The sequence below is a fragment of the Motacilla alba genome, chromosome 22, assembly GCF_015832195.1.
Source record: "Motacilla alba alba isolate MOTALB_02 chromosome 22, Motacilla_alba_V1.0_pri, whole genome shotgun sequence".
In the NCBI taxonomy this organism is placed as follows: Eukaryota; Metazoa; Chordata; class Aves; order Passeriformes; family Motacillidae; genus Motacilla; species Motacilla alba.
Genome location: NC_052037.1, coordinates 3,345,935 through 3,366,880, shown reverse-complemented (window position 1 = coordinate 3,366,880; position 20,946 = coordinate 3,345,935).

Here is a 20,946-nt window from a genome sequence, read left to right as displayed (position 1 = left end):
TGTTAAAATGAATATTGGACGTGTGTAATAGTCGTTGTGATGGAATGAATTATAATATTAATTATGATATTATGTTGGATAATGTATAATGTGTGATGTATAATGTATAATATATAATATGTCATATGTAATATATATGTCATATAATATATACAATATACAATATACAATATACTATATACTATATAATATATAGTATATAATATATAATATCTAATATATAATATATAATATATAATATATAATATGTAATGCAATACATAACAGTATATAATATATAATATATAATATATAATATATAATATATAACATATATATTTTATATAAACATAATATAAAGTTCATTGTAATGAATTACAATATTCATTATAATCTAATAATGTATAATACATAATATATAATAGATATAATATATATTATATATAGTACATATTATGTATTATATAATATATATTAAAGATAATATTATATATTATTAAATATAATTCACTGTAATGAAGTATAATATACGTTATAAACTAATAATATATAATATATACTATTATATAGTGTATATAATATATATTATATATTATACTATATATAGTAGAATATGTATTATATAACCATTTTATGACTGTTAAACTTTTAAAGTTTTAGACAGAAGTGATTGGCGTTTTTCACAGGTGCCATCGGCTGGGTCCCTAATGTCCGTAATTAGCATTGATCATTAAGCACGTACTGTTAATTTGGTTTCTATATTGTAAAAGGGTTTAAAAGGGTAGTTATGAGAAATACAGTAAATGTCTCTAAGGTCAAGCCATTTATCTTTTTCACTGGATTTTATTGTCTCTGTCTTCCCTGGGTTACAAACCCCCAGCACGACACTGAGTTCTGCTTGCTTTGAGAGCTGCTGCCTCACGACGGGATCCTGAAGAAAGAAACCCTTGGCTAATGAAACCCCTCTATTGAAATACTACTTTAAACAAAAAAGGAAAAAAAAAAGAAAAATGTAGAGGTCAAAACACAGCTTCAAGGTCCAAAAGATTATTGCTGATTCTTTCCCAGACTCAACGCTGAGCTTTCCAAGCCCAAATCCTTATTTTTATAATGCAAGCCTCAAAACTGGGGAGAAGAGCATTACTTCTAAATCGACAAAGCCCACATTTGGCAGACCTAAGAATTGATTTGAGGTCCAAACCCACTCTCTGGGACTACAAACCCACACTCGTAAGCTCCAAGGCTGATGATCTTAAAGCTCAAAGCCTCATTTAAAGGACCCTGAGCACCATTTTTCAAAAGTCTGATCTGGAGTGGTGGTGGGACTGTGTGGGATTTGCAGGGGTCCCAGGATGAGGGAAGAGAGGAGAATCTTCATGTTTCAGAAGGCTGATTTATGATATTATGATATATATTATATTAAAAATGCTATATTATAACTATACTAAAAGAATGGAGAGAAAGGATTCATCAGAAGGCTGGAAAGGAATAGAAAATAATCATAATAAAAGCTCGTGACCCTCAGAGAGTCTGACCCAGCTGCATCTTTGGTTGGTTATTGAGTAGAAATACCTCACGTGGACCAAGCAAAGAAGCACCTGCTGCATTCCACAGCAGCAGACAGTTATTGTTTCCATTTCTTTCCTGAGGCTCCTCAGCTTCTCAGGAGAAGAAAATCCTGGCAAAGGATTTTCATAAAATATCATGGCGACAGGACTGTGATGTCACACAGAGCCTGTGACACAGCAGGACTAGAGGGGCCGCAGGGAGGTGGGTTCTGCACTCTGGAGAGAGCCCCGAGGGTGAAATCCTGAAATCCTCAGCGCTGAGGGCATGGCTGTTGACAGTGGTGTGAGCCCAGCCCAGATGGATTTCTGGGATGGGATGGAGCTCGCGTTCATGATGCCCAGCATCACCCCCGCAGGTACAGGCAGGAGCATCGCTCTCAGGGATGTGGGGAAAGGAATCAGCACTGACCCCAGTGGAGCTGGGGACAGCAGTGACACACACCCCGGGGGTGCTGGCAGGCTGAGAGCCAGCAGAAACACGGCACAACCTGGTATTTCCTTGTTTTCCAGAGCGAAAGGCTGTCTGGGATGCAGTGGCCAGCAACATCCGACAACAGCTCTTGCTGCACAAGGTGGAACAACACCCTGGGGAACACCCTGGGACAATACCTACGTCCCTCCTTGCCCACCCAGAAGAGCAGTGAGGAGTTCCCAGGGCAGTGAGGAGTTCCCATGGCCCTCCTCATGGATCATGGCCTGCAGTTCCTCTTGCCCTCCTCAGAATGAAGGAAACTCACCCCAAAATCTCCTGCTGAGGGACAAACAGAGCTTGTGCAAGAGTGGTATCACCTCTGGGAGGTGGCATTGTACCACAGGGCTGATTCTGGTCACTGGAGACTGGGGGTGTCCTCGAGCTGCCTCCATCTGACTCCTGCATGGATTTTTTGGTGGGAGAAGGGAAAAAAGAGGCCCCAGCACCTCCTCCCCAGGGCTCTCCCCACTGTCCTGACTTCTGAACAGTGGGAGTTGGCAGAGTTCGGTCAAAGGCACCATCCCTTGATCATCCTTTGAATCATCCTCATTCAAGGCACCATCCCTTGATGGAATCATCCTCAGCTCTTCCCTCTGTCCAATTCTCACCCTTTGGGCCTTTCCCTTCTGCTCCAGGGGATCCGAATTCCCACCCTTGGGTCCTTTGATGTGGTCCACACAGAGACCCTGGTGGGGAACACGACTGTGATCCTGCAGAGGCCAGTGTTCCGCATGGCCAGGAATCTTGGAGGAGCCCAAAACCTGGAAAATAAGGATGGCCTGGCTGGTAAGACAGAGGATTTAAACACTTTAACATTTCTAAAAGCGTCTCCTGGGAAGTGCCTTCGGCCAAGCCCTGGGGAAGTTCCTCCATCCCCCTGCTGTGGTTTTCCAGGGGGCAAGCAGCTGGAGCCTCTGAAATATGCCAAGGTGGCCACGGAGGCCTCTGTGTCCCGGAGGAAAGTGGAGGGCTGCATCCTTGGCACCATGTCCCTGCTGCACCACTGCCTGGAGAAGGGCGTGAGCGTCGCCTTTGTCCTGAGGGACGTGGGCGTGCTCCTCATTGAAGGCAGCGTGGTGCTCATGAGATTCTACCTGGACTTCCTGGAGAAAGTGAATGGGGAGAGGATCCAGGACAGGGCAACGCTCAAGGTGAGCCTTTTGTTTCCCCCCTGCTCGGGCAGACCCACAGCAGTTCCCCAGCCCTGCTGGCATGTGGACACCAGGCAGGAGCACGATTCCACCTGCTCTACCTGCCCTGAACTCCTCCTCTCCTGAGTGCCTTGGCCACATTGAGGATGTGCTGGCACCTTCACATTTCTGTGCTGCAGGCTCTCCAGCAGCTGGGCATGGTGGTTTCCCGGGCGGAGCCCGTTGCTTCCCTGAGCTTCACTGGCCGTGTCATCATCTTTCCCAAGTGAGTCAACCACCCTGGCAGCTTTGGGCTCTGGAGATATCTGGGAGCAGTTTCTCCTCATGACCACAGCAATCCTGCAGAGCAATGTCTCTCATTTGTGCCTGCCTGCTCGTCATCCCCGTGAACAGGCCTGAGGGGACAGAGGGAGTATTTTAGGCAACCCTTGTTTCCCCATCATGGCCAGGAATCCTTTTCCTGAGTGACCCTGTTTCCCAGGACAGTCCTTGGGGTTGGGGCACAGGTGACTTGGGAGAACAATGGCCTTTACCCTACTGCCAAACTCACCTGTGAGCAGGTGATGGTGGCAAGGGGCCAGAGCCGGTGGGGACGTGGGTCAGGACTGTGTTGTCTCTTTGTCTCCAGCTTTGAACAGACACTTCTGCCCACATCACTGCCCAGGGATCATCTCAAGGACTTTGGATTTGTTCCTGGAGAGGATAAGAGGGACAAAATAGGTTTGCCACCCATAAGACAAGGCGTGGAAGGTAAAGCAGCTCCCTGCCTGTTTCCATAGCACAGGCAACTGGTGGCTGTGATCCGATGGGAGACTCCCCAGCCATGAGTGGCACAAGGATCTGATTGTGCCAATCCTTGGTGCCCGCTCGTCATGGCCTTTTCTCCTAAGACTGGCTCCACAAGAGCTGAGCCCTGGGCTGGAAGGGGCCCAAGATGCTCCTCCCTGGTTCAGCAGGAGGGTGGTGATCCCAGGGCTCCCAGAAATTACCTCTGCATTCAGAAGAGACTGTCCCAAACCTGGCACTATGGATGGGAGGGTGCCAGGCCTCTGGAGACAGGGGTAGGAGGGGAGTGGGAATTCCCTCTTGGATGTGCTAGGAAGAGGCCTGAGCATGCCCATCTGTCACCTGTGGCCAGTAGCATCACAGCTGTGCTGTTCTGACAAGCTCTGTCCTTCCTGATTCCAGGGAGACTTCCTGGCCTGCCCGTGCCTGCTCACCAGGGTTCCACTGCCAAGGCAGGAGAGCAGCCCTGGGATGAGGAGGCGATGGAGATGAAGGACAGCCCTCGGGTCAGGTGGGCCTGGAGGCTCAGGACATGGAGCCTTTTCCTCATCCAGCCAGGGCTTGTTGCCCAGACAGACTGGGGCTGCTGGGAGCCCCCCATGTCACAGGGCTGGTTCCTCCCCATCCCTCCAGAAGAGTCCCTCATGACAGCTGGAGCCACGCTTGGGCACAGACAAGTGTCGGCCAAGGGTTCCAGCTCAGGGGGGCACAGCCAGCAGCTAAGGGGCTGCTGTGGGCAGAATGTGGCCCCAATCCCCTCCCCTGTGTCTTCCAGGAAGCTGCCAGTGGTGCCAGGGGCTGCTGCTGGAAGAAAGCAGCCGGTGGCTGAGCAAGCCAAGGGCAAGCCTGTGCCCGAGGGCCAAGCGTTGATGCAGAGCAACAAAGAGGCAGCAGCGACTCAGAGGGGCAGAGGAGGAGTGGGAGAAAGAAAAGATTCCCTTGGGAGAGAGGGAGAAAAGAAAGTTCAGCTTGGAAAAGGAGGAGAAAGAAGGGAACCTCTTGGGAGAGAGGGAGAAAAGAAAGTTCAGCTTGGAAAAGGAGGAGAAAGAAGGGATTCTCTTGGGAGAGAGGGAGAAAAGAAAGTTCAGGTTGGAAAAGGAGGAGAAAGAAGGGATTCTCTTGGGAGAGAGGGAGAAAAGAAAGTTCAGGTTGGAAAAGGAGGAGAAAGAAGGGAACCTCTTGGGAGAGAGGGAGAAAAGAAAGTTCAGGTTGGAAAAGAAGGAGAAAGAAGGGAACCTCTTGGGAGAGAGGGAGAAAAGAAAGTTCAGGTTGGAAAAGAAGGAGAAAGAAGGGATTCTCTTGGGAGAGAAGGAGAAAAGAAAACTCATCTCAGGAGAGATGGAGGAAAGAAAGTTCAATTTGGAAAAGAAGGAGAGGGAAGGGAATATCTTGGGAGAAAAGGAGAAAAGGCTCAGCTCGGAAGAGAAGGGGAAAGAAGGGATTCTCTCGGGAGAGAAGGAGAAATAAGAGATTCTTTTAGAGAAGGAGAAAGAATAGCTTCTTTTAAAAGACAAGAAGAACAGGATTCTCTCAGAATAGAAGGAGAAAGAAGGGGTTCTCCCAGAAGAGAAGGAGAAAGAAGCGATTCTTTTAGAAGACAAGAAGAAAGAATGGATTCTCTTAGAAGACAAGAAGAAAAGAAAGTTGGACGAAAAAGAGAAAAAGAAGCAAAAGATGCTCTTGAAAATGAAGGAGAAAAGAAAGTTCGTCCCAAAAGAGGAGAAAATAAAGTTTCTCCCAGAAGAAAAGGAGAAAAAAAAGTTCCTTGCGGAAGAGGAGAAAAGAAAGTTTCTCTTGGAAGAGAAGAAGAAAAGAAGTTTCATCTCAAAAGAGAAGAAGTGGAATATCTCCTTGGGAGAGAAAGAGACAAGAAACTTCTTCCTGGAAGAGGAGGAGAAAGGAAAGTCCCTCTGGGGAGCACATCACTGCCATGGAGTGCCCGGGCCAGGAAGCCTCCGCGCTCCAAGGTGTTCATCCTGCAGCAGCCGGGGCCTGAGGCAGCTCAGGGCCTGAGAGCCAGGCCCGAGATCTTCTGGTCAGTGCTCAAAGAGCCTCAGAGGAGCATTTTGGCAGGCTACAGGTTTGAGCCCTCCCGTCTGCTGCCCCCCCTGACCCCACAGCTGCCCATGCCGAAGAAGAGAGAAACGGTCGCCAGGGGCCCGTGGCCCTGGGTGGAGTGAGCAGGGATGAGGGTGAGCAGCACCTGAGGTGGCAAAACAGGGACAGGACGGGAGCAGGAGCTGCCATTCTGGGAGGCTGTTTCCTCCTAGGAATGCAGAGTTAGGGAAGGGATCTTCAGAGCTCCTTCAGTCCCGGTGGATGTCATGGCCAAGGTGCCACTGCGGGGTCATCCATCCCCAGGGCTGAGGGACTCCTTTTCCAGCAAGAAGGAGCCTCAGGACACATCCTGGCCAGGGTGTCTGGGGTTACAGAAAGCCTAGCTCAGGAGAAGGCTTATTTTAGATCCTCATTGGAAAGACAAAGCCTCTCTGGGAGGATCTGGCAAAGCTGAGGAGCAAAGCGCTGCTGCTGGAGAGGCTGCAGCAAAGGGAAAAGAGGGGGAGAGAGAGAACTGTCCTCCTGTCAGTGTCCTGACCTGAAGCCATCCAAGAGAGGCTGCAGGACACTCCCAGGTCTGTTCCCTGGAGCAGGGAGCCTCACACAGTGTGAGATTCCTGACTGAGACCAAAGCCCATTCCAAGTGCTGCTGCTGGCTGTTGCTGGGGTGAGACCCATGCATCCTTCTCCCAGAAGGCAGTAGGTGCTACCACGACCACCCTGGGAGATTTTTATTAAAAGAAAAACCCCAGAGTAGCAAATTAAACGGAATTCACTGTTCTATTGCACAGCCCATCCCTTGGATACCTGCAATATCCATTTCTTGCCCTTCAGTCCCTGATAGTGTCAATAAATGTCCCCAAAGTAAATGATAAATCTCTTCCACTGTATTTCATTATCTCTATTTTCCAAAAAAAAAACCTCCAGCACAACACTGAGTTCACTTTAAGAGTCTCTGTAAATACAGGGTATTTTTACAGAAAGGCACCTGCAAATGCTTTTTTTTGCAGTATTCAGAATTGCACTGTGTTTTAAGGGAATTCTAGTGAGTTTCCATTTGGCTCTTACCAGTATTGTGTGTTTCCAGGTAAGATGTTCACCCTGATCCTTTATTCAGGACTGGTTTTGTTTCATTTCACATTTTAAACTCAGTTAAAATATGGGATATGGCCACATGGATTTTAAGAAGTTAATGTGCCAGGAAGGAGAATGTACAAATGCACTTATTAAATGTTGGTAAGAACCAACAAAGCTGCTCAATGCTTTAAAAATTTGCTGTATTGCAAAGCTCCTGCAGTGTTTACCTGACATCACACAGGGCCATGGAATGGTTTGGGTTGGAAGAGACCCTAAAGCCCATCCAGTGCCACCCCTGCCATGGGCAGGGACACCTCCCACTAACCCAGGCTGCTCCAGCCTGGCCTTGGGTGCTTCCAGGGATCCAGGGGCAGCCACAGCTTCTGTGGGAATTCCATTCTAGCACCCCACCACCCTCACAGGGAACAGTCCCTTCCCAATATCCCATCTAACCCTGTCCCCTGGCAGGGTACAGCCCTCATCCCTGGGCCTGGAACTGCAGATCCTGGTAAAGAAATATCTCTGTGCCTTTCCCATGACCTCCTCTATCCACTGAAAGGTCACAACAAGGTCTCCTGGGACCTTTTCTTCTCCAGGATGAGGAGGAGCAAAGCCCCAGATCCCACAGGGTTTCTGTTCCAGGAAGCTGTTGCAGCCCTGGGATAATTTTGAAGGCCTCCTCTGGACCTGCTCTAACAGGGCTGGGTCTTGTTTGTGGTGGAGGGAGCCGGACATGGAGTCTCCAGAGAACTGAGCAGAGAGCAAGAACTCCTTTCAATCCAACACTTTCGCACAGACCATTGTGCTGCTTATCTTTATTTAGACTTATACCACTAATTCCTTGTCTCTGGTCTCACTGTCCAGGAGCTCAGAACTGGCTCTCAGAGCTGTGAGGCGCCTGTGGAGAGAGGGCAAGCAGCTGAAGCCCTGCTGTGACTGGCTGTGTGGTGGGTGTGAGGATGTGGAGCAGTGCTGGACGTGCCACGGCAGGTGGACACCCAGCAGCTGTGGGCACAGAGAGCTCAGCACAGAGCGTGGGCCACCAGCTCCCAGCACAAATCTCTGCTGAGTTTGGTCAGTGACCAACTGGGCATGCAGAGCTCCGTTTCTTGGAGGTCCAGCTGCCCTGTACCAAAATTTGGCAGCCCTGGAAATGCCTCATGGCAGGTTCAGCCCCCCCACACCCCACAAGTCACTCACTCTTTTATGTCCTTTGCCCACGCGGGGACCACCTTGAACAGCAGCAGAGCAATCAGGCTGCAGACCACAGCCACAAGGAAGGCTCTCAAAAAGATGTTCCAGGTGATTTTAGCATCAGCTGTGCCGGTGTTTGCCATGCCCTCCTCCACAGTGTTTGGGTCTGTCTCGGTGTCCTCGGCACTGCTGAATCTCTTGTCCACACCTGGAGGATATTCCCAGACCTCTGAAATCCCTAGGAATGGGGTGTGAGGGGTGGTGGGTATCTCACTGCATTCCAGAGGGTGTGAGTTCGTGCCCCTGGCACAGGAATGGGCACAACCTCTCCCCTGAGGGATGGCCAGGGGACAGGGATTCCCTGGCTCACCTGTTGGCTGAAGGGCCTCACTGTCTCCCCCAGGCACTGGCACTGCCTGATGACCTTCCTGAGGTGCCTCCTTATCCACAGGCTCGGGCTCCAGCACTTTAGAGAGAAAGTGTGCCAGTCTAATTCCAAGGCACCCCTCCTCATGGGAATCTGAAAGCCCAGCTCCCCAACTCCTGTGGTTAAGAGTCACTTGTACCTGGAAGTGTTTCCTTCAGCAAAGTCATTAATTCAGACTGTTCCATTAATGGCCAGGAAATGTTTCCCATTCCAGTTTCATTCTTCAGACCTTAAGGGAAAGAATGAAGAATTCCCACCACAGAAATCCCTGGCTGTGCTATTGGTCAGGAGTGACCTGACCACCAGCTTGGTCCAGCAGAGGAGCTGGGAAAGCTCAGGGACACCAGACCCCAACGAGGAGCTTCTGCCACACTCTGTGCTATTCCCAGTCCAGACTGACCAGGGAGGGGGTCATGGAATGACCCAGCACATCCAGGCAAGGCTGGGTTCTCATACCTGCAGGAGATGCCTCGCTCACTTTTGGGCCTTGAGCTGGCAGTTCCCAAAACAAATCAAAAGCCAAGTAGGGTCCAGAAGAGTCAGATCCATCACCTGGATCTCCATTGCCTCCAGCCACGGCTGTGAACGGGACAGAGAAGCTCAAATCAAATAGTTCCATGAAATTTCCATGGCAAGAACTGTGATTGGAACATGGAATGGCTCTGTGGACCTGATTGTGGACCTGATTGTCCCTTCCCCTCTGGAGCACCATGCAGGCAGGTGCCGGGTGCCAGACCCATGATGATCCAGAACAAACTGTGCAGGAGCTGTCAGGAGCTAAAGCCAGCCCCCACAACCCTGCTGCCATTGCTCTTGGAAGCAGCTCAGGGCCTTGGAATCTGGGAGGGAATGCTCTGCATAGCTGTGTGTTCTGGGCCCATCCCTGAGCCTGACCCACTGCCTCCCTGCCCTGCTGCACAGCTGAGCATCAGCCAAAAAAAAGGTATTGTGTTTCCTATCAACAGGAAATTGAAACCTGAATGCTCCTTGAAGGGCTCTGTGGGACCTGCCCACCTACCTGCTCCTGATGGTCCTGACTCCCCCGTGGGGAGCTGGGCCCTGGGGGCTAGCAGGGCTATCAGGGCTAACAGGATCACCAGGGACACCAGGACTGCCAGGGCTCTCTGCAAAGCCAGGAGGACGATGCTGGCCATGGACCATCGTGTCCGCATCATGATGAGGCTGCAGGTGCTGCTGAAGGCTCACCTGCCTGCTCTGCACAGCACAGCCTGGCTGGGAGACCCCTCAGGGGGCTGCCACAACCCTCAGAAGGCTGTGTGACCTCACGAGAGGCTTCCACCACCAACGTTCCACTGTCTCCAGGGGGCATTTGGAGCTCTCCAAATGTCCTGCAGGTGCCTTGGACAGCGTGGGCACGGCCCTATCCCAGCCCACCCAAAGCTCTCTGCTCTAGCAAGTTCTGCATGGGTTACCTGGGACTCCAGCTGTCTCCAGAGCAAACCCCAGAGCAAAAGGAGGCACTCCAAACTCATGATTTCTAGCTGTTTGATGGGAAAATGGAGGTCAGACTGATTTTTTGGGATAGCGTTTCTGTCAAGGGTTAGAATGGTAGAAGCCCAGAACAGTTTGGGTTGGAAGGTGCCATAAAAACCATCTGCTTCCAACCCTCTGCCAGGCAGGGACACCTTCCACTAGGGAAGGAGATGGGAGGTACTTAACACAGCTGATCCTCAGGATACAGGAAAGCAGCAAAGTTGCAGTTTAGGAGCCAAAATTTGGCTTGTGGATGTCCAAACCCAAGCTCTCCCCAACACCAGATCCTCCTTCAGCATCACTTTATAACCTACAACCCCTCTGGGGTCAGCAAACTCCTCTAGACCCACCACAAAACAACTTTTATCCCTTTCCCCCCCCTCAAAACACATACCACAAACACAGATTTAACCTGCAGCTAGTCTCACAAATCAACAGGAGAAGAGCAAATATAATTTTTTTTTCCCAATTTGCAGTGGGGAAAAAAGGGGAGAAATGGACCTGCCTGGGGGATTTGGGCAGATGCCAGCAGGGACCTGGGAACTTGTCTCCAGAGGAGGCCAAGAAATGGTTGTAGATCCCTCCGTGGCAGGTGCCAGGCATTAATTTTCCCCAACACACACATGTGGTTCCCTCAGAATCATCCGGGGATGCTCCCAGGGAATTCCCTGCTCCCCAGGAAACACCAAAATGCTCCTGGAGAACAAATTGCATGTTCTTGCTCCCTGGGCTGTTGCTGTCCCTTGTCTTGTGTTAAATAAGTTGCATCACTGCCACGTTCCTGAGTGTTTGTGGAGGTGTCTGTTCTTCGGGGATGCTCCTTGCACTGGGTAAATATTTAAGAATCACAATAAAAATCCATCGTTTAATTAGTGCTTAAATGATGCTGGGAATTGCCCAGAGCACAGTCCATGTGTTTCCACAGTAAGCAGTTGTGTGTCAGTGTGGCTTTAGAAAGTCTGAGATAATAAAAAAATAACTCAGAGCCCAGAAGTCTGCAAGACTTGAAGTTTATTTATAGTGAAAATGCCAGGTGAGGACTACCCTAACTGTCTCAAATGAAATGCCCAAATTCATGTGCTGGGAATGCAAACCACAGAAGGCTTCTTCCCAAATTACCTGCTTTGCTGCAGTGGGTATTTGCTCTGGGACACTTGACAAATCTGTGCAGCCTCGGCGGTTGATAATGGATGATCTAATCTCGTGTTCATGGTGAGAAAATAAAAATTAGGGCTCTTGCAACGTCGACAGGCAGCTTTTCTGCTCTTGTGCTTGTCACTGCCCTGTAATGTTTTAGCAAATGTTAGAAAATAAATGTAGGTTTTGATCCCAGTTTAATACAATATCAGTGTAATGTATTCACCCCCTTCATCTTTGTTTGCATCTAGGGAAAAGTGATGGGAAGGAGAACAGAAGCTCTGACTTGTAAAATGTATTGGTTTTCAAATCTCCTGTTTCTAAAATGTCTCTACCAAAAGACACTTATCCTGGGGGAAAGAAAAGATATTCCTACATTGTAATTAGCACTAGAGCACTGAAAAATGCAGTATTTCCAAGCAATTTGTATTTAGGGGTGTAATAACATTTTTTATGTCATGAATTTTGGAGAAGGCAGAACGTAGAACAGATTTGTGCAGGGTTACCAGACAGTGTTTACTAACCCAGACAATGCTGGGTTTTGCCTGATGCTTTTCTCTTCTCACAGGCTGCAAAACCCTTTTGTCCAGGACATCTGATTTATTAAAATATGGATATTGATCTAGTGCCGATGTCCAACTGTGAGGGACAAAAACTCTCTGACAGTTTAAAGTTAGAAAGTGGATGTTTATTGCAGGATAGCTCCCAAACACACACCGCAATTTACAGGTGATTCCAGAGCTCTTTTATCTGTGCAAGTGTTGAATACCCAAAATACAAATACATCTGCATGATTTTGGTACATCCCATTCCCCGGTACATTTGGTAATTAGTTCAAAATTATGGTAATTAGCTCAAAAGCCATTAAGCATGAGCAGTGTGTTCCTTGAAATGGGTCGGTGGTCCCTGTCATGGGGAGGGGTCCCAAAATGAGGAAGTAAATGTAGTCTTCCTCGTTCTGACCTTTCCACCTTTCCAATGCAAACGTGACAAATGAACCCTTGGTGGAACTCCCGTTCCTTGTCTTCAGTTGGTTTCAGAGCAGAGGAGGCCCACGATTGTCCCATGTTCCTCAAAGCCATTTGTCAGTTTCGATATTCTTCATTATAAACCCAGCTGACCAAACATTACGTTGACAAGCAATCAATTATTAGTTAACTGCTAACTCTCAGCTTCATCAAGGCCTACCTGTTTGTTTTAATTAGCCCCAACAAAGCTCATCTCTAACTAAAATCTTAGCTCCTCTAAAATCTCTAAATTTTTAAAGTTTATGTTTCACATCACTGTCACAAAACTCCCCCTGCAGAGACCCAGGAGTTCCAGGATTCCCTAAAAAGCAAAGGAGTTGTGCTCTGAAGACCAAGGAAGACCAATTTGGGCTGGTGGAAGAACCCCAGACTGATTTGCATTAGAAGAGACCTTCAAGCCCACCCAGTGCCACCCCCTGCCATGGGCCAGGACAATTTCCACTGTCCCAGGGTGCTCCAAACCCCGTCCAGCCTGCCCTTGGACACTTCCAGGGATGGGGGAAAAGGCTTTTTCTTCAGTTTATTTAAAGAACAAAGATTTTTATTTGGCTTTAGCACTAGATGGGGCTAAAGGACTGAGAAGAAGAAGAGGGAAATAACCACAGGATGTGAAAATCCCCTGGAAATGAGGAGGGAAAAGCCAGTGGGGGCAAGGAATGCTGTTGGAGCCCCTTCAGTAGCTCAGCTTTGTGACACGACTCTGTTGGGTTGTCAGCACCTGTGAGGGGTCAGTGAGATGTTGTGGGGTAAATCATGAGTAGGATACTTTGGGCAGCAGCCCTCAGCAGGTGGATCCTGGCTTCAGACAAATCTTTTGGCAGAGCCTTTCCCTGCATGTTGTAAAGGGCCTTCAAAAAAAACCAGCTTTCAACCTGCAGCACCCAGGAGTAATCCCAAGAGACACCACTTCAGGGGAAAATCCCAATTTTTGTGTTTATGAGCTCATTTTTGCATGACTGGATTTAGTGGTTTATTAGGTGACTTTTTATTTATCATTTCTGCTTTCAAAGGACACAAGAAACCTCCTGTTTAGAGAGCTACCCACTGGAATTCCCCCTCCTGTCCCATCCTGGTAAAAAAACCTGTTGGCAATCAGGTCAAACAAGGAAATAACACTTTGTTTTCAAGCACAAAAATCCCTGGACTGTTACAGTTAAGAATTTTAACTCTCCTTATCCATCCTATTGCAAATTGTACTTATCAATCCTATTGCAAACGATCGTTATCAATCCTACTGTAAGCCGTCCTTATCAATCCCCTGGCAAAATCTGCTGTTGCACCAGATTTTGCCTGTATTAACCTGAGTATTTTTGTGTGTTCAAACAAAGATTTCAGCAGAACTCAATAACCAGCTGTTTTCTCATTTGCTTCACGGGTGTAGAAACATTTAATGAAATTGCTTATGGTTTAGTGATTTGTATGACATAAACAATACTTCCCTTCTGTCAGACCCGGGCCAATCTTAAATTGCTTGAGGATGTAAACATGAGAAAACAAACCCAAACAATTTAAATTAAACGCCTAATGTACCTGGGTACAGATTATCTGCTCTGCTTCCATCTTTTCCTTACAATCTTCTCACAGTGGGGGTTCCTCTTTGTTGTTCAGTGTTTTATTGCACAAATACTTCGGTGCCAAGGAATTGCACAGGGGTGAGGGGATGGGCATTTTTGAAGGGAAGCACCAAAGAAATCCACAGTCCTTTTTTAAACCTGCAGTTTCATCATGGAAGAATAAAACATCCTGAGTCGGAAGAGACCCGTAAGGATCATTTGAGATGTTGGAACAAACTCTGAGAGAAAAGACAGAGCTGTGAGGCACGGGCAACAACCGGAGCTGTGGACAGCAAGGAAGGACTCACTCCTTGGGCAAGGAGTTTTTAGTGCACAGTTCTCATTTCCCTCAGGATGGTGCTAGGCTGTCTTGGATGTTCTGGACTTTGCAACTGAGCCATTTTTGTCGTGTATTCACCTTCCTTCCTTTGTCCATCTTGGGTATTGGTGGTGTGGAGGTGTTTGTGTGTGCCTTTGTCTTGTGGCTGTGCAAAGATCTCTGCTTTTATCCCAGAGAAGCAGTGGCTGCTCCATCCCTGGAAGTGTTCAAGGCTGGGCTGGAGCAACCTGGGATAGCAGGACGTGTCCCTGCTGTGAGAAATGACACTCACTTCCAAAAATTTAAAAGGTTTATTAAAAGCTTATCGAAAAATACAACAGCAGACTGAACAGAGAAAATACTACCGTGCCGGGAGCAGAGGATTTTTTTCCCACCATGTGCTCCTCCACACAATGGAGGTTTTGCCTTTTAACCCTTTAACCCCCCCAAAATTCTGTCCATTGACTCATTTTTTGCTGTCCAGTGGTGGAGGCACTTCATTAAACTTTGATTAGAGGTCAGCTGTTGCCATGGTAAGGACCTGACCCTCCCAAATGTCCCAAACCCAGGCCACCCCCTGATAACAACACAAGGGAGGTAAAACACAACTATAAATCTATAAAACTTCTCTTAACATATCCATAATATTTGCATTTTAATTGTGAGAGTCAACCATCACGTTACTCATCTGTCCCACTGCCCACGGCAGGGAGTGGGGCTGGATGGGCTTTAAGGTCCCTTCCCACCCAAACCACTCTGTAATTCCAGGATTCATCCTTTTATTTGCTGATATCAAGGGCTTGGAACCTTTACAAATGGGTAGCAAGGAGAGTCTTTGCATCCAGCAAAAAAAAAGAGGAAACTCAGGATGCAGCTACAAAAGCTGGCGACCTCATGGAATCCTAAACTCCACTTCCCTGCAAGTGAAGCACGTGGCACTCAGGGCACAAACAATCCCCTCAGGCTGTGCCAAACAGACCTGTCAGGTTTCCAGCACCAGCAACATCCTGGTGACCACCAGAGCCTCAGTCAGTTCCCTTCTTGGGGTGTCCAGCGCTGAGGAAGGTGGTTCATCACCAATTTCAAAATTGCTTTCAAGAAGGAGGGTTGGGAGGGAAAGGAGCTGCTGCTGGAATATCACATTAGACAGGGAGGAGCCATACATTAAAGAGAGCAGCAGAAAGTCTGAGGTCACCTGTGTTCCTCCCATGCAAGATTTAATGACTTAAATTAAACTGGGCCTGGCCGAGACTTAAATTAAACTGAGCCCCACGTTCAGACAGCTTTTCCACGAATAAAATTGGCTCCCAAGGACGACGTGTGGAGCAGGATGTTGACACCCAAATGCATTTCAGAGAAGTCATTCTGGGTAGAGCCCCAGAATGAAGCTGAACCTCCCAGTGGGGCACAGGAGTTAAGCCAAGTTGCAATCCCATTTGATTTATTCCTTGGGTTTTTCCCAGTTTGTGGGGAAAGCAGATGGGAGGCAGCTCAGTTCAAGCAATGAACTTATGACTATGAGAGCTTTCTGGTTTTTGCCAAGAGACAGCTCTAGTTGATTTCCTTGCACTGGGAAAAGCCAGGTTTGAAAGACAGGGTATTACTAACACTGATCCAAAGGGAATTTTCAGCTGGGGCCTTCGGCGGAGGTGGAAAGTTATAATTTGAACAAGCAAAGGGTGAGACTTTGTAATCCTTCACCTGGATATTGCTGTACAGAGGCTTGCTTGGTCTTGAGGGATTGAGATAGAAAAAAATGTGTAAGAATAAATTTTCTGTCCTTTTTCGATGTGAAATTTGCCTTTGTCCTTCGTTTCTCTCCTGTCAAGTCACTGCATGAGCCCACGGGATGTCAGCAGATGATGTGGGCAGTGACATCAGCTTGGAAATGGAGTCTGGAAAGTTGAAAATAGCCTAGCAGTCCCTATTAACTTATTTCTCTTTTTTTTTCCTAAGCCTTATAAAACATTTCACGGTTGAAGTCAAACTCTGTGGTAGGATTGAAATGCCATCAGTTGATTGACTCTGCCAGCATCACCCTTAATCCAAGAGTGATTGAATGAAGCATTTGGAGTCTGTCCTTTGATAACCCTCTATTAAGGGATTCTTATATTTTGTTTTAAATTGGAACATTTCTCCTAAATTTGTGATTTTTTTTTTGTTTGTTTGTTTTAAAACTGAACTCTGGATTTAGAGGTGAGGTGAATTGCCCAAGGTGACAAAATTCTGGAGCAAAGAGGGAGCTAAATACTGCTGGAGAAGGACTTCCAATAAATGAGAATACTTTTCATAGAATCATGGAATGGTTTGGGTTGAGAGGGATCCTCAAGACCAACCCCCGTTGCCACTAGACCTGGCTGTTTTTCCTCTGAAAACAAAAAGAAACCCCGAACATTTCTTGATAATTCACTGGTGCAGCCACCTGGATGCCATTAGGATTGTTTGTTCCCAGTGTCAGTTCCTGTTGAGGGTACGGAGGCAGATGGAAGCGTGGCTGTCAAAGCAGGGTATATCTATTTGTGTATCTTTAATGCAAGACCAGCTTTAAAAGACAGAGACTTCCTAAAAGAAATGAGTCTTGAAATCTAAGCCTTGCTGGGTAACTAACACAAACAACACCTTCCATTATTTAGGTTGTAAGCAATAAAAAATATTCTTGCTCACAATGGAGAGTTTTCTCCATATATACTTGTTTCTGCTGTAAAGCTGATGAATCTGTAATGGACTGCTTAATTAAACATTGCAGGGAAATTGCTTTGGAGAGGAAACAAGTAATGAAGGGGATACAGTAAATTTTGGTGATTACAGATACAATTGTTCAGCCCAAGCATTGCATGCTCTGCTTTGCAGGTTAAAAAAATCCCAAAGAACACAATCTCGATTAAGCTCTGCCTTGCACTGCTAGCAATGGATTGGGCTATTAAACTATATTTTTCCATTAATAAAACAAGTGTTAATGCATTGTTTGATGCTAATAATGAAACCATTGTAGGAAGCACAGCTCCTTCCATTAACATTTATCACATCTTGTCAAGGCTGGGGATGTATTCAGGGCTTTTTTCATCAAGGTGAATTGGGAAAGCACAGCAGGAGCTCGCTGCCCTCTTGGCGAGCTTTGTGTTTGCCATGTTCTCATGGACAAGGCTGATCCAAGGGCTGCAGAGAGCTGAACTTTAAATGCGTTGAACCTTCTGCTACAGCACATCACTGGCTTGGTTAACTTTCAGTAATTCTTAGCAGAGCAAGTCTAGGAAGAAACCTCTGCTAAGCTCTGCCTGCTTTGAGAGTCCATGAGGAGGCTGGAAGTGCTCCACCAGCTCTTACGGTACTGCACAGAGAAAATCTGCCTGTCCTGTCTTGGGCACATCCATAAAAACCTGGAGCTGGAATTCTCCCCTCTCCATCAAATCCAGCCTGGTTGGATCTGGCTGCCCTGCTGGGGTCGGGGTGTGTGTGGTTATGAGGGCATGGCGATGGTTTAATACCTTGTCCAGCTGCTCGTGGCTTGGTTTTCACCTTTTCCAGGTACCTGGGAGAAAGTTCAGGCGTTCAGGAGGAAAAATCTGGTGTCTTCAGCGGGCTTTAACTGGGTGCCTTACTGGGGTGGTGGTGTGGGCGTTGATCAGGGCATGGCGATGGTTTAATTGATCAGGAGTTCAGGGCATGGGTGCCTTACTGGGGTGGTGGTGTGGGCGTTGATCAGGGCATGGCGATGGTTTAATACCTTGTCCAGGTGCTCGTGGCTTGGTTTTTACCTTTTCCAGACACCTGGGAGAAAGTTCAGGCGTTCAGGAGGAAAAATCTGGTGTCTTCAGCGGGCTTTAACTGGGTGCCTTACTAGGGTGGTGGTGTGTGCGTTGATCAGGGCATGGGGATGGTTTGAGGCCTCATTCAGCTCTTAGCATCTTGATTTTTATCTTGTCCAGGGACGTGGGAGAAACCCTCTGAGCTCAGGAGAAAAGATCTGGTGCCTTCAGCTGGCTCAAACTGGCTGCAAGGAGAGGGTCTGGATTTTTTCCCCCCCCCCATCTCTTTGTCACACGTGGTTGTGCATTAATTCTTTTATCCCTGGCAATTCTGCCAGCTGGCCGGAGAGAGAGCGGGAGAGAAAGCACCTGCACAATGTTTATTGTCCGCGTTGTAAAGCTTTGTACAGACACCTAAATTGTGGATATTTTAACGCAAACAGGGATAGCTGCAGATAAAAGCCAGGGTGAGGGGATGGCTGGCTCCCCATCAGTGATTTGGGTGATGCTGCACAACATTTCCTCTCCCAAGGGAGAGCAGAGGGCACAGGCAGCTCTCTGAAGCCTCAGCAAAAGCTGTTTCCAAGGTCTGCTGGAGCTCTGGGAGCAGGGCCACACTGCACACAGGTGCCTGTCACAAACAGGATGGCAGTGCTTCCAATCCCAAATAAATGAAGTGGAAGGTAAAACAAGCTCCTGGTATGTTGGGGCTGTAGCTGCAGCTGTGCCCTCTTCATCCAGAGCAGCATTTTGGTGTTAAAAAGACTGTGAGGGAGCCACAGTTGGTGAGTCAAAGGCATAAATACCCACAGGCAAGCGGGTTCAAAGAAATGCTGCTGTGCTATTGAGGAGAATATTTCTGATCCCTCCAGCTGCGTGACTGCATCAATTCCAAAAGGTACCAATTTCCAAGTGTGCCTCAAAAAGCGAGCCCAGCCATTTACTGGAATGCTTCTGAAGCCTGTGCAGACCTTAATTTGCCTCATCAAAGGATTATCTGTTGTGTCAAGACCTGGAAGAGAAGGCTTGATTAAAAAAGCAGTTGAGGTGTAAATGCTGATATCAGGGTGGTGCAGAAGTAGTATTTATTTAAATGCATTTAAGGAGTGATTTTGGTGACGTGGCTCTGTGTTTAGAGTTGCATCAGTGACTCTTCCTTCGGCAGGGCTTAGTCACACACTGTCTTTTGCTGCTAGGATTATTTCTCTGTCCTTGGCAGTCCCCAGGCTCGTGGTGTTACCTGCTGGACAGGCTTGGACCCTGAAGCTTTTCCTGAGAGCAGAGAAGGAAAACAGCCTGGGATTTTGGGGTTCAAAGGGCTGATGTGCCCTTCTGTGCTCTCCTGGCAGGTTGTTTAGGTAAAACCTTGCCTTGTTGAGCTCCAGGGCACAGCTTGGGAGAGCTCAGCTTCAGCTCTGCCAGCGTTAACAGTTTTTATAAGTATTTAAATTAAAATGAATGACCTTAAAGCTTTGCTTAAACAACAAATTAAACCTCCTCCAACTATTTTGGCACGGATAAAACTTTCCAGTAGGCTGCAAGTGATTATTCTGAGTACAACAAATAAAAAGCCATTTTTATCTGCAGCTTTGATGCCTTCAGCCCTCAGCCCTGCCCTTCTGGGTGCAGGTGGAGCAGCTTCTCATTCCTACATGGAAATCTCCTTCAGGAGCTGCCATCCATGGAGAATTATGGCAAAACCCCACTGCTGTTTGGAATAAAGCTGTAGCAGGGGACCCCTGATCCCTTCTCTCCCAAAGACCCTGTTTTGTGTGTTGGGCCACATTAATGTTATATAGGATTAGGTGAAGCAAATACACTTTATTTGAATCCCTGCCTGGTAATTACACATGACACAGTTCAGTAGCTGGAAATAAACCGAGTTTTGAATAAAATATGGTTGTTTCTGCTAACACTGTAATGCTTGGGCTTATAATTTCCCTCTTGAGCAGTCTTTATTTTTTTCTGAAACACTTAAGTGGTCGTGTTTAGGTTTTATTAGTCTTTTTTTTTTGTTTGCCTACCTTCTCCAGCATATTCAAAGTGCCCCCTATTCAACTCATGTAATTTTAATCAAATTCAATAGAACATTTCTCCTTTCTGTATTAATGTACCTGTGTTGGCTTTTATAATACAGGCTCAAACATTGTGAAATTTAAAATTCAGCTCTTTCATGAAAGAGAGTGACATAAAGAGAATGCAGCTGGTGAAAGCACCTGTTGGAGCAGCCGATGAATATAACCTCCTGCTCAGGTACAGGGTGTAAAATTCTGTTGTACAGACAATTTGAATGAGACCTGCAAGTTAACTCATTGTTGAAGAAGGTTTGTGTTTTTAAAAATACTCTGTGGGGAAGCGTTGTGCCTTTCTGCACGGCCCAGGGCTGAGCTCAGCATTACCTGTGTGACACAGCTGAGGGACAAGGTGGTGAGATTTGCCAAAAAATCACACGAAAGGCCTTGAGATATTTGGGGCTCACCACCACTCAGACCTGCAGGAGCAGGTGGTGGCAGTGACAGCGGCCGTCTCACCCCCACTGCCACCAACTGCTTTACACAAGCTTGGCCTTTCCTGATGAAGGTGTCAGGATTTCAGAGCACGTGTGGAAAGCATCTCTCCTTTGGGGGTCTGGGCTGAATGCTGAGCTCCTGGTATGGCTCTGGGAATGAGGTCAGTGGGACTGGGTGTGGAATTTTTGGGGTTCCCCAGGCGGAGGAGGAGATGAGAATCTGACCCCATGTTCTTAGAAGGTTAGTTTATTATTTTATGATATATATTGTATTAAAGAATGTTATACTTTATTAAAGAATAGAGAGAGGATACAGACAGAAGGCTTCACAAGATAATAATGAAAACTTGTGATTCTCTCCAGAGTCCTGACACAGCCTGTGATTGGTCAGTAAGTCAAAACAATTCACATGTTGGATAAACAATCTCCAAACCACATTCCAAAGGTG